Source organism: Bison bison, unplaced genomic scaffold (genome assembly GCF_000754665.1).
Source record: "Bison bison bison isolate TAMUID 2011002044 unplaced genomic scaffold, Bison_UMD1.0 scf7180017864135, whole genome shotgun sequence".
Lineage (NCBI taxonomy): Eukaryota > Metazoa > Chordata > Mammalia > Artiodactyla > Bovidae > Bison > Bison bison.
In genome coordinates, this window is record NW_011494707.1 from 302,446 (window position 1) to 313,297 (window position 10,852).

Consider the following 10,852-nt stretch of genomic DNA (forward strand, 5'->3'; position numbering starts at 1 on the left):
CTTTAGAATGGACTGGTTGGATCTCCTTGCAGTCCAAGGGACTCTCAAGAGTCTTCTCCAACACCACAGTTCAAAAGCATCAATTCTTCGGCGCTCAGCCTTCTTCACAGTACAACTCTCACATCCATACATGACCACAGGAAAGACCATAGCCTTGGGACTAAAAACATTAAAGCTTCATTTTGGTCTTTCAAAAAAATATAAAGTCTTTTACTAAATTTAATTATGCTCAACAAAATAAGTTATATGCTCTTATTCAGGTTATTCACCTATATCCTTACCCTTTTAATATAGATTCTGACTCCTCATATTCAGTTTTTTTTATTAAAAAATATAAAAACTTCTACCATAAATTCCAATCAATCTATTGTCCAACAACTTTTTCATGAATTACAATCCATTATTAGGGACCACACTTTCCCCATTTATGTTACTCATATTCAAACACATTCCGGCCTTCCTGGTCCAATAACTCATGGTAATAAACAAGCTGATAAACTTGTTTCTTTTGCTACTCCCAAAAAACAACATACTCTATTACATGATAATGCTAGCTCCTTACACCAGATTTTTAAAATTCCATACCACCATGCTAAAAAAATCATTAACAATTACTCTACTTGTAGACCCCTACATCTTCGACCCATTACACAAGATATCAATCCTCAAAGATTACAACCCAATAAATTATGACAAATAGATGTGACTCATTTCCTTAAACTTTCTCCATCTTCTTTTTTACATGTCTGTATTGATACAAATTCTTCTTTCACATGGGCCACACCTCTTCGAGGTAAAGCTACACAACACCTTATAACCCACCTGTTAGCTTGCTGCTGCTGCTGCTGCTAAGTCGCTTCAGTCGTGTCCAACTCTGTGCGACCCCATAGATGGCAGCCCACCAGGCTCCCCCGTCCCTGGGATTCTCCAGGCAAGAACACTGGAGTGGGTTGCCATTTCCTTCCCCAATGCATGAAAGTGAAAAGTGAAAGTGAAGTCGTTCAGTCGTGTCCAACTTAGCGACCCCATGGACTGCAGCCTACCAGGCTCCTCCACCCATGGGATTTTACAGGCAACAGTACTGGAGTGGGGTGCCGTTGCCTTCTCCACCTGTTAGCTTACTTTACAATAATAAAAACACCTAGTTCCATAAAAACAGACAATGGCCCTGCTTATATTTCTAAAAAATTCAAACAATTTTTACAATCTTTTTTCTATCAAACATTACAGACATTCCTTATAATCCACAAACACAAGACATAGACAAACACATCACACACTAAAACTACAAATTAAAAAATTTAAAAAGGGGGAATACACAGAAACTATTCTATCTTCCCTATCCAGAGCAGACTTTACTAGATTCCAACGCAAGATATTCTTTTTTTTTTTTTTATTGGAGGCTATTTTTTATTTATTTATTTATTTTTAATTGGAGGCTGGCAAGATATTCTTTAATCCTATAACTATTGTTAATATACCTTTATTTGTTTTAAATTTTTTAAACTTACCAGAAGGAGATATCTTGACAAGAGCAGAAAAACATTTCGAGGTATTAAAGGACACTTCTCTTCCTCTGCCCATTTGGTATCAAGACAGGCTAACTAAACAATGGAAATCTGGAAAATTAATCTTACAGGGAAAGGGGTATGCTTGTATTTCTCAAGATGGATACAACGAACTCCCCTGGCTCTCTCTTCGGAAGATCCACCCCAAGGGAGCCTCCGGTGTTCAAAATAAAGATGAAACCAAAAAACCCCTGGGAGGAAGAAATTTCAATACAGGCCATGGCGGCTCTGAAAATCTCCAAGAAACACCACCTTCGACGTTACCGACCTCATGATCTCCCTACTTGGGGGCAAATAAAAACCCTTACTAATCAAGCTGAAAATCTGATTTCTCAACAGGAAATGCCTCGGAATCTGGAAAATATTTTTGTTGCTATGCTGCTTTGCTTGCTTTTGCTCTCCTACTCGAGCTAAATTAATTAATCATACTTATTGGGCCTATATACCTAACCCTCCTTTACTGCAGGTTGTAGAATGGACAGATAAAGGACCTATCGTATCCACCAATGATTCACTATATATGCCTCCTCCTTGGAGCTTGGAGGGGCCCTCTCATCCTGAGGAAGAAGGGAGACTAATTAATATTTCTCTAGGTTATGAAGTCCTTCTTCTATGCATAGGTCCAGCAGAACTATGCCTTAATGTCAGTCGACAAACATGGGCTTTCGTTCTGCCTCCAAAAAAGAATTTTTGGACATTCTTGGACTGTTTACTGCCCTTTCTTTCTATGAGAACCATGTCAGCAATACTGAAACTCTAGGAAAAATACAAAAATCATTATACAAAGGGCTTACATATAAGAACTTTAAATATACTCCTGTTCATTGGGACAGATGTCAAGCTAAATCAGGAAAATTAATGTTTATGGCCAATTACACCATTGTTGATTGGGGACCCCATGGTATGTGGTTATTTAACTGCTCAGATGATATTAACAACACTGTAGATGATTATGCTACTCAAGTAATATAAAAGGTTACTAATACTACGATGAAACATTACCATGACAAAGGACTTCTTGGCTGGCTTGACTGTGAAATGGCACCCCCTTGCCCTCAAATCATCCTGATAAACAGATTGGGCTTGAACAATGGGACATCTAGAAACTTGCTACAAACACCGAAGAACTTGGAACTTAGACTGGATGTTTCGTGGAGACCAGCCGTAGTCATAGTAACTATTCCTTTTGTTATAATCATTCATATTTCATACAAGCTTGTGTTCCCCTTCCTTTTGTTATTGCTGTAGGGAACTTGCAATTTAATAAGACTTTACGTTCTGTGACTTATATAGATTGCAAATTGTATACTTGTCTTAATTCCTCTATTTCTTTGAAAAATGAGTCCCTTTTGATTCTTCAGTCTCGACATAATCTGTGGTTACCAGTAAATCTCCAGCGACCCTGGGAGGAGGATCCCATGGCAGGACTTGCCTCCTAACGACTCACTAAATTACTCAGGCGATCTAAACAATTCACTGGTTGGTTAATTCCTGGCATTTTAGGATTGACAGCCATCTACACTACTGCCATGTCACACACACTGCTTTACAAACCTCAATTCAAACACAAAATTGTATTCAAAATTGGACCAAAGATGCTCATACTATGTGGGCCACTCAGGCTCAGATAGATGAGAAAATTCAAGATAAAATACAGGAACTAAAAACAGCCATCAAATGGGTCAGAAATCAATGAATAGATTTACAAAAAAAAGTAACACTAAAATGTGATTAAAATTCTACTCAATTCTGTATTACTCCTGTTCGATTTAACTACAGTGCCTACAACTAGAAACAAATCCAATTTCATTTACAAGACATACATGATGATGCTTCCCTAAATATACAATTGTTAACCAAAAAAAAAAAAAGGTCTTTAAAACCTTCTCTAAAAGTCTGCCCTCTTCCAATAATTTGAAAACTTTAACTAAACAGCTAGCTGATCAATTATCTAGACTAGGCCCTCAAAGATGGTTCCAAAATATTACTCATAATATTGGGTCTGGTGCTATAACATTGATAATTGTCCTGGTAATTATATTTATTGTATACTGATGCCTTTCAACAAAAATTTTTCAAATTAAACAAACTCAATTGGTTATGAGTGTGTCTGCTATAGTGGTTTTCCTATTTTATGGAGAAAGAGAAAGGAGGTAAGAAAAGGGACAATGTGACTGGATGGGTGACAATGAGCCAGCTTTGCAGACAGATACTTTCCACTAATTGTAAAAGGCAGTGAGTTACAGTGTGTGACAAACCTAGACAGCACATTAAAAAGCAGACATTACTTTGCCAACAAAGGTCTGTCTAGTCAAAGCTATGGTTTTTCCAGTAGTCATGTATGAATGTGAGAGTTGGACCATAAAGAAGGCTGAGCACCAAAGAATTGTTGCTTTTGAACTATGGTGTTGGAGAAGACTCTTGAGAGTCCCTTGGACTGCAAAATCAAACCAATCAATCCTAAAGGAAATCAAAGCTGAACCTCCAGTACTTTGGCCACCTGATGCGAAGAGCTGACTCATTGGAAAGACCCTGATGCTGGGAAAGATTGAAAGCAGGAGGAGAAGGGAATGACAGAGGATGAGATCATTGGAAGGCATCACTGAGTCAATGGACATGAGTTTGAGCAAGCTCCAACAGCAAGCAAGATAGTGAAGGACAGGGAAGCCTGGTGTGCTGCAGTCCATGGGGTTGCAAATAGTCAGACACAACTAAGTGACTGAACAACAACGACAGTGTATGGGGGTGAGGAGATGAGTACATGGGACCCTGTACTTTTGCTGCTCAATTTTCTGTAAAACTGGAACTACTAGAAAAGATAAAGTTCATTGATTTTTTAAAAAGTCCATTGATTCTTTTTTAAAAAAGAAAAAAAGCAATGGGGTCCAAATATGATTGATTTGTTCACTTACTTGTTCATGAGTTGGTCCTGCTGGCAGTTAATAATTCTATCAAAGTTGCTACTGAAAAACTGAACTTAAAGTTTACCCGTGCCCATAAGTTCTGAGATGTTAACTAAAATTTGTGGTGGAGCCAAAAGGGGTTCCATGTTAGAAACTTTCTTCACGAAGTAGAGATTTCACTTAAATGTTTCCACATCCTTGACATGAGTTATTTAGACACCCATTTAAATCAGTATAACCAAACCTAAGCAAACCGCTTCCCCTTTCTGGAGACCAAGCAGAATGACTGTTGTGGGATGTTCTTCAGTAGGGAATTGTGGAAAGGTGTGGGAGTCAACTCACTCCTGCTGCATCAGGTAATGCCTGAAAATTAGCCAGAGGTTCCCTTAGAGGGAAGTTCTAGGGAAGCTTCATGATACAGAATCTAGCAGACTGAAGGATTTAAAAGGAGTTTGTAATAACCTGTAATGGCAAAGTATCTTAAAAGGTATATGTATATGTAACTGAATCACTTTGCTGTACATCTGAAACATTGTAAATCAACTATACTTCAATTTAAAAAGAAAGAAAGAAAAGGAATTTGTCTTTGAAACAAAAGGTGTTTTTCAGATAACAGGATAGATTAAATTTTTCATCAGTAGTAGATTACCTTCTACTGATTGCCTTGCTTCTCAGTGTTAAAAGATCTGTGTTAATCTTTTTATCAGCTTACTCACATGCTCATATGTAGGGAACTCAAATCTGAAAGTAAATATATTTGGCATGAATGATATGGCATGAAATAAATGCTTTATTATAAAAAAAAAAAAAAAAGATTTCCAGTTGCAAAACTTCCATTTGTCTCCAATTTCTGAAGAAATTGCAGGGCTTCAGATCTCCTTTTTTATTTTTTAAATCCAGAATTCCAAACTTATTCCAGTGTTCTGATTGTCTTACAGGCAACATTAGGAAAGCCAGAAGTTTGTGCATGCCAACAGACATTACATCTATAACCAAAGGTATCAGTCTCTATGATGCCAACTAGAATCTGAACTAGTATCAGAGCTGCCTAGCCTCTTAGATCAAGGCTAGCATGGGCCTCATAGAAACATTGTAATCAGAAGTTACCAGGAGAAGTCAATGTAGGCCTGTAGGTAATGGTTCTTACTCTGCTTCTGAAACAGTTCCAAAAATTCTTGAAAAACCCTTAATTACTCCTCATCACTCATAAGGCCATTGTCACTGGCCCACACCATTGGCCAAATACAGGCAGGAAACAAGGATATTAGCCACATTGCATCCTTCCAGATCATACTGGCATGTTCATACTAGCACTTTCCTGCTCTGCTGTAACTCCACAATTTGGCATTAGTTTCTAAGACTTTATCATGGATCTGGATCCTGTTAATTCCACAAAACGGAGCCAAGAACCTAGGTCACTAACAACTGTGAGAGACTGGGGGCAAGTCAGTTTACCACACAGACATAGACAACAGACTTACAGACACAAGGCAGGAATACTGGACTGGGTTGCTATTTCCTCCTCCAGGGTATCTTCCTGACCCATGGACTGAACCCACATCTGCATTTGTAGGCGGATTCTTTACCACTGAGTCACCTGGGAAGCCCTAGTTCTAAAGCATTAAAAGTATTTTCCTAACAAATCCTGTCTAATCATACCACTCGAGAACTAAATACTGTTTCATCCTTATTTTGTCACCTGATCCAGGACTTGAGAGGCAGGTCATGGAAAGCTCTGCCTGTGGTAGTGGCTCTGGAAGACCCTTTAGAGGTCAAGGACTCTCCTAGGAAGAGCTGAGAATCCCAGAATAACAGGGATCTCTGATAATCATCAGGTTTGGTATCAGCCCAGAGAAGAACAGAAGAGAGTCTGTCCCTGAAAAAGCTACCAAGAAGTTAATGCTTCACATGCACACCAGCAGTCACTTCCTCTTTCAGGACAGCCATGCTATTTAATACCCCAAAAGACCAAGGACAAAGAATGGCATTGTATAAGCACTGTAACTCAAGCAATTAGCCAGGTAATGGTCTGTGGGGTTCATTATAGCAGAATGTCAATTAAAACACTCGGAAGGAGATTATACAAAGCCCTTAGATTTCAATCTTATAAGCGATCCAGCAAGACTAAATTATAGTAAATGTCATATCACTACAGTAGGTATCACACAAATGAAAATAAAGTTTCTTTTTTAGTATGGACTCTTACTTAATATCTCATCAATCCTAGAAATTGAAAAAAGCAGCCAAGTGTCCAGTTTTCATTCAACAAAAGATATGGGATAAAGGATGTGATGTTTGAATTGAATATCTTCTTTCCTATCTTTGGCTTTTTTAAGTATTTTGTATCTATTTTGTATATCTCTAGTTAATTGTATTTTTAAAGATTAAAACATAAAGCAATTAGTTTCATTTTAGACTTCTGCCAGTGGATTTAAGGAGGAAGAAAAGAAGAGGAAGGATTAAATATGAATTTCAGAGAGAAAATTATTTCTTAGAAAGATCTTCAGTTAAGATTTCTTCTGTTTAATGACTTGCCTGACTTCATTCTCACAGAAGCATAGTATTTCTTTTTTTAATACAGAGATGTTATTAGAAAAATTGGCTTCTTCAAATTAGAAAAATAAATGACAGAGTTCTTTATGTAATTTCAAAAATGCAAATAATATTTAATATCCAAACAGAGGGCCACAATGATTTACCTAAAACAGTGCTAGGAAAAACATAATATATAAAAATTAGTTTCTGTCCTAAAAACCCTCAAGTCAAGTTTAAGCTGGCAGTTAACTCTTATTCATGAGTTATAAATCCTTTACAGAGGGAGTGAAAATAAAATGACCAGCAGATCTAGAAATACAGTGTTCCACTAATTCTATCAGAAGAGTTAAATGTGTATGAAGTTTTTATTACTATTCATAATTATTCCCTAAAATACCACAGGCAAAACATATTTTTAAAAGCAAGCTATCTTTTCTCCTCACCAAACAATTGTTATGATAGAAAGCACATTTTTGATACAACTTCCTACATCATTTTAACTGAAGATACACTACAGAATGGTAATCTAAACAAAACCTGATTTTTAAGACCTTCATCTCTGAAAGGGAGTTAAATATCACATGGAACAAAAAATATGTAGCTTAACCCCAGTAATATCAATATATTATCATCTCCATTTAGAATTTACTTATTATACTTATCTCACAGATACTGACAAACTTAGTGACTTTAAAATTAAGAATGATTTTATACTCCATACCACAACCTTCCACACTTCAAAAATCAATACAAAAATTGGATTTGAGACAGCAGAGGAAAGACTGCCTTCTACCAATTGCACGCTTTTATCACGTCTATTCATGTTCTAATTTCCATGAAGCAAATTATGTCAGCATGACTGTTTATGCCTGGAATCTTACCACAAAGGGCTGATAAAGATAAAATAAATCAATGTTTATAATCGTCACCTACCTTATGGGTTCCTTATCAGTAACCTCTCTCCTGGACAGCCCATTAGAAAATCAGTCTCCCTCACCATTATACAGGGGTCTGTTTTATTCCTTTTGAGATTTGCCCCTACCCAATGAGAGACGAGTACCCTATGATGAGGGGAGAGGTGGTGTTTTCTGACTCTGAAGAAAGGCTCTGAAATCTGATGAAATGCAAATATCTTGGGACTATTAAAGCCTTAGCTCTTCACTGGACTGACCTTGTCTGCCATTCCCCTTGGTTTACAGGATTATCTTTCATCCTAATACTTTAAGGCCATGGCACCAATGTGTCAAACTATTCTCTTGCTTAGTAAATGCCATAGTTTTCGGAGAATCTCTTATCCATTATTTGAGTATTTAGAGACATCTACTTCCACTGTTGAGTGAGCCTTCACTGCAGGAGAATGATCACTTGGGTGACATTTCTGAACATTCTTTCCAACCTTCCCCTTTACTGCATGAGCCTCACACCCACTGAGGATTGACCAAGACTTGTAGATTCTTGGCCAAGTTCATTTCTAAGAAGATAACTGTGTCATGTTGTTTGAGACTTCAATAAGATGTTCCTGAGAACTTATAAATTACAAAAGCAATAGTGGTCTCATGAGAGATCATTCATTCAGCAAAGAAGCAGACAAGCTTTCATGAGAACCTATTATTTGCCAGATCCTGTTCCAGATGCTGGGAATAGAGAGAGAGAGAGAGACTGACAAGGTTTCTACTTTCATGAAGTTTATTTTCTAATGGGAGAGACAACCAAAAATTAAAACACAAAGCTAGAAACAGTAAATATCATATAGTAGTAAGCCCTTGAGCATTATGCACAAGCTAAAATAAAGTGAAATGATGGGGACTGAGTGGCTTCTCTAGAATGAGTGCTCAGAGAAGGTCCTTCTAACAGGCTGACTTTTAAGCTGCTACAGTTGGAATGTGGAGGAGGACATCAGAGAATAATCCAAAAGCATCCCAAGTACGGAAACTCTGAGACCATGAGAGCAATACAAAACAGATCAGAACAGAGATACAAAGAAAACCAAACTAAATCCCAGATCAGCAGAATGGTGATATGATTGAATGCACTAATACATTTAAGACAGGTGCTACAGAAGAGCACTGATCTACCATCAGAACATAGAAAAAGGAGTTTGTAAGGCACAAGCAGAATTGGGATCCCATCCAGGCAAGTCCAAGCAGCCTAAGTCAATGGGACTTCAGTACTCCAGTCCCTTTAATAACCTGATCCCCGTTATGAGCTGGATGCAGCTGATTAGCATAACCAGGAGCCAGGAAATGTTTGATTAATATGAATCCTCTCCTTCTGATTCCACACTCACCACATTCAAATGATGGGGACTGAGTGGCTTCTTTAGTCTTTCCTCATTCTGCCCTCAGAGAGAATGGGTTGACCCTAATGCTTAAAGTAATCTGACATAGTGATCGCTCGTGGTAAGTTACACAGTGGGTTTCTAATTATCATTTGGCTTCCCCTGTAGCCTGCTGGCTTGGAGAGTAGGCTGTGGTAAGGCTGATACAAATCCCAGCAGCCCAGATGGTTACATTTCTCATTACAAATTAATAGGAATTCTTAAAGCTATCTGTCCCTCATTTTAGAGTTTCTGGGGTCTTGATTACTCCTGGGTATTGACAAATTTAATCAAATTTAATTTTGACAAATTTAATATTGCAAATTTAATCAAGCCACTACCTGGAGAATCCCAGCCCAGGCCCCGCTGGCCTTTTCTTCATAACCACTGACTCCTGATGCTTGAGGATATATATACCTATGGCTACCACATTGTCACTTCCCTGGTGGCTCAGACAGTAAAGCGTCTGCCTACAATGCAGGAGACATGAGTTCGATCCCTGGATTGGGAAGATCCCCTGGAGAAGGAAATGGCATTCCACCCCAGTACTCTTGCCTAGAAAATCCCATGGATGGAGGAGCCTGGTAGGCTACAGTCCATAGGGTCGCAAAGAGTCAGACAGGACTGAGCAACTTCACTTTCTTTCTTTTCACCACATGCGAAATGCCAGGCTGGATGAAGCACAATCTGGAAACAAGATTGCTGGGAGAAATATCAATAACCTCAGATATGCAGATGACACTACCTTTACGGCAGAAAGCAAAGAGGAACTAAAAAGCTTTTTTTGTTGTTGTTGTTCATTTGGTCATTTTAATTCTTTAGCACAGCATTTTAAAGAGATTCTTGATGAAAGTAAAGAGAAGAGTGAAAAAGTTGGCTTAAAGCTCAACATTCAGAAAACTAAAATCACGGTATCCGGTCCCATCACTTCATGGCAAATAGATGGGGAAACAATGGAAAGAGTGACAGACTATTTTGAGGGGCTCCAAAATCACTGCAGATGATGACTACAGCAATGAAATTAAAGACACTTGCTCCTTGGAAGAAAAGCTATGACCAACCTAGACATCATATTAAAAAGCAGAGACATTACTTTGCCAACAAAGGCACATCTAGTCAAAGTTATGGTTTTTCCAGTAGTCATGTATGGATGTGAGAGTTGGACCATAAAGAAAGCTGAGCACCAAAGAATTGATGTTTTAAACTGTGGTGTTGGAGAAGACTCTTGAGAGTCCCTTGGACTGCAAGGAGATCCAACCTGTCCATCCTAAAGGAAATCAGTCCTGAATATTCATTGGAAGGGCTGATGCTGAAGCTGAAACTCCAATACTTTGGTCACCTGATGCAAAGAACTGACTCATTGGAAAAGACCCTGATGCTGGGAAAGATTGAAGGTGGGAGGAGAAGGGGAGGACAGAGGATGAGATGGTTGGATGGCATCACCGACTGGATGGACACGAGTTTGAGCAAGCTTCTGGAGTTGGTGATGGACAGGAAAGCCTGGCGTGCTGCAGTCCTGGGGTCTCAAA

At 38.4% G+C, this 10,852-nt stretch overlaps 1 protein-coding gene across 1 annotated transcript in view; it reads right to left on the minus strand.

Annotated features, from left to right (window-relative positions):
- Nucleotides 1–2,712, minus strand: part of OTOL1 (otolin 1) — a 30,673-nt gene extending 27,961 nt beyond the window's left edge. The window contains exon 1 of the mRNA XM_010839822.1: nucleotides 2,571–2,712. The gene's annotated coding sequence lies outside the window, so the exon portion shown is untranslated. The remainder of the gene's footprint in view (nucleotides 1–2,570) is intronic.
- Between the last annotated feature and the right edge of the window lie 8,140 nt (nucleotides 2,713–10,852).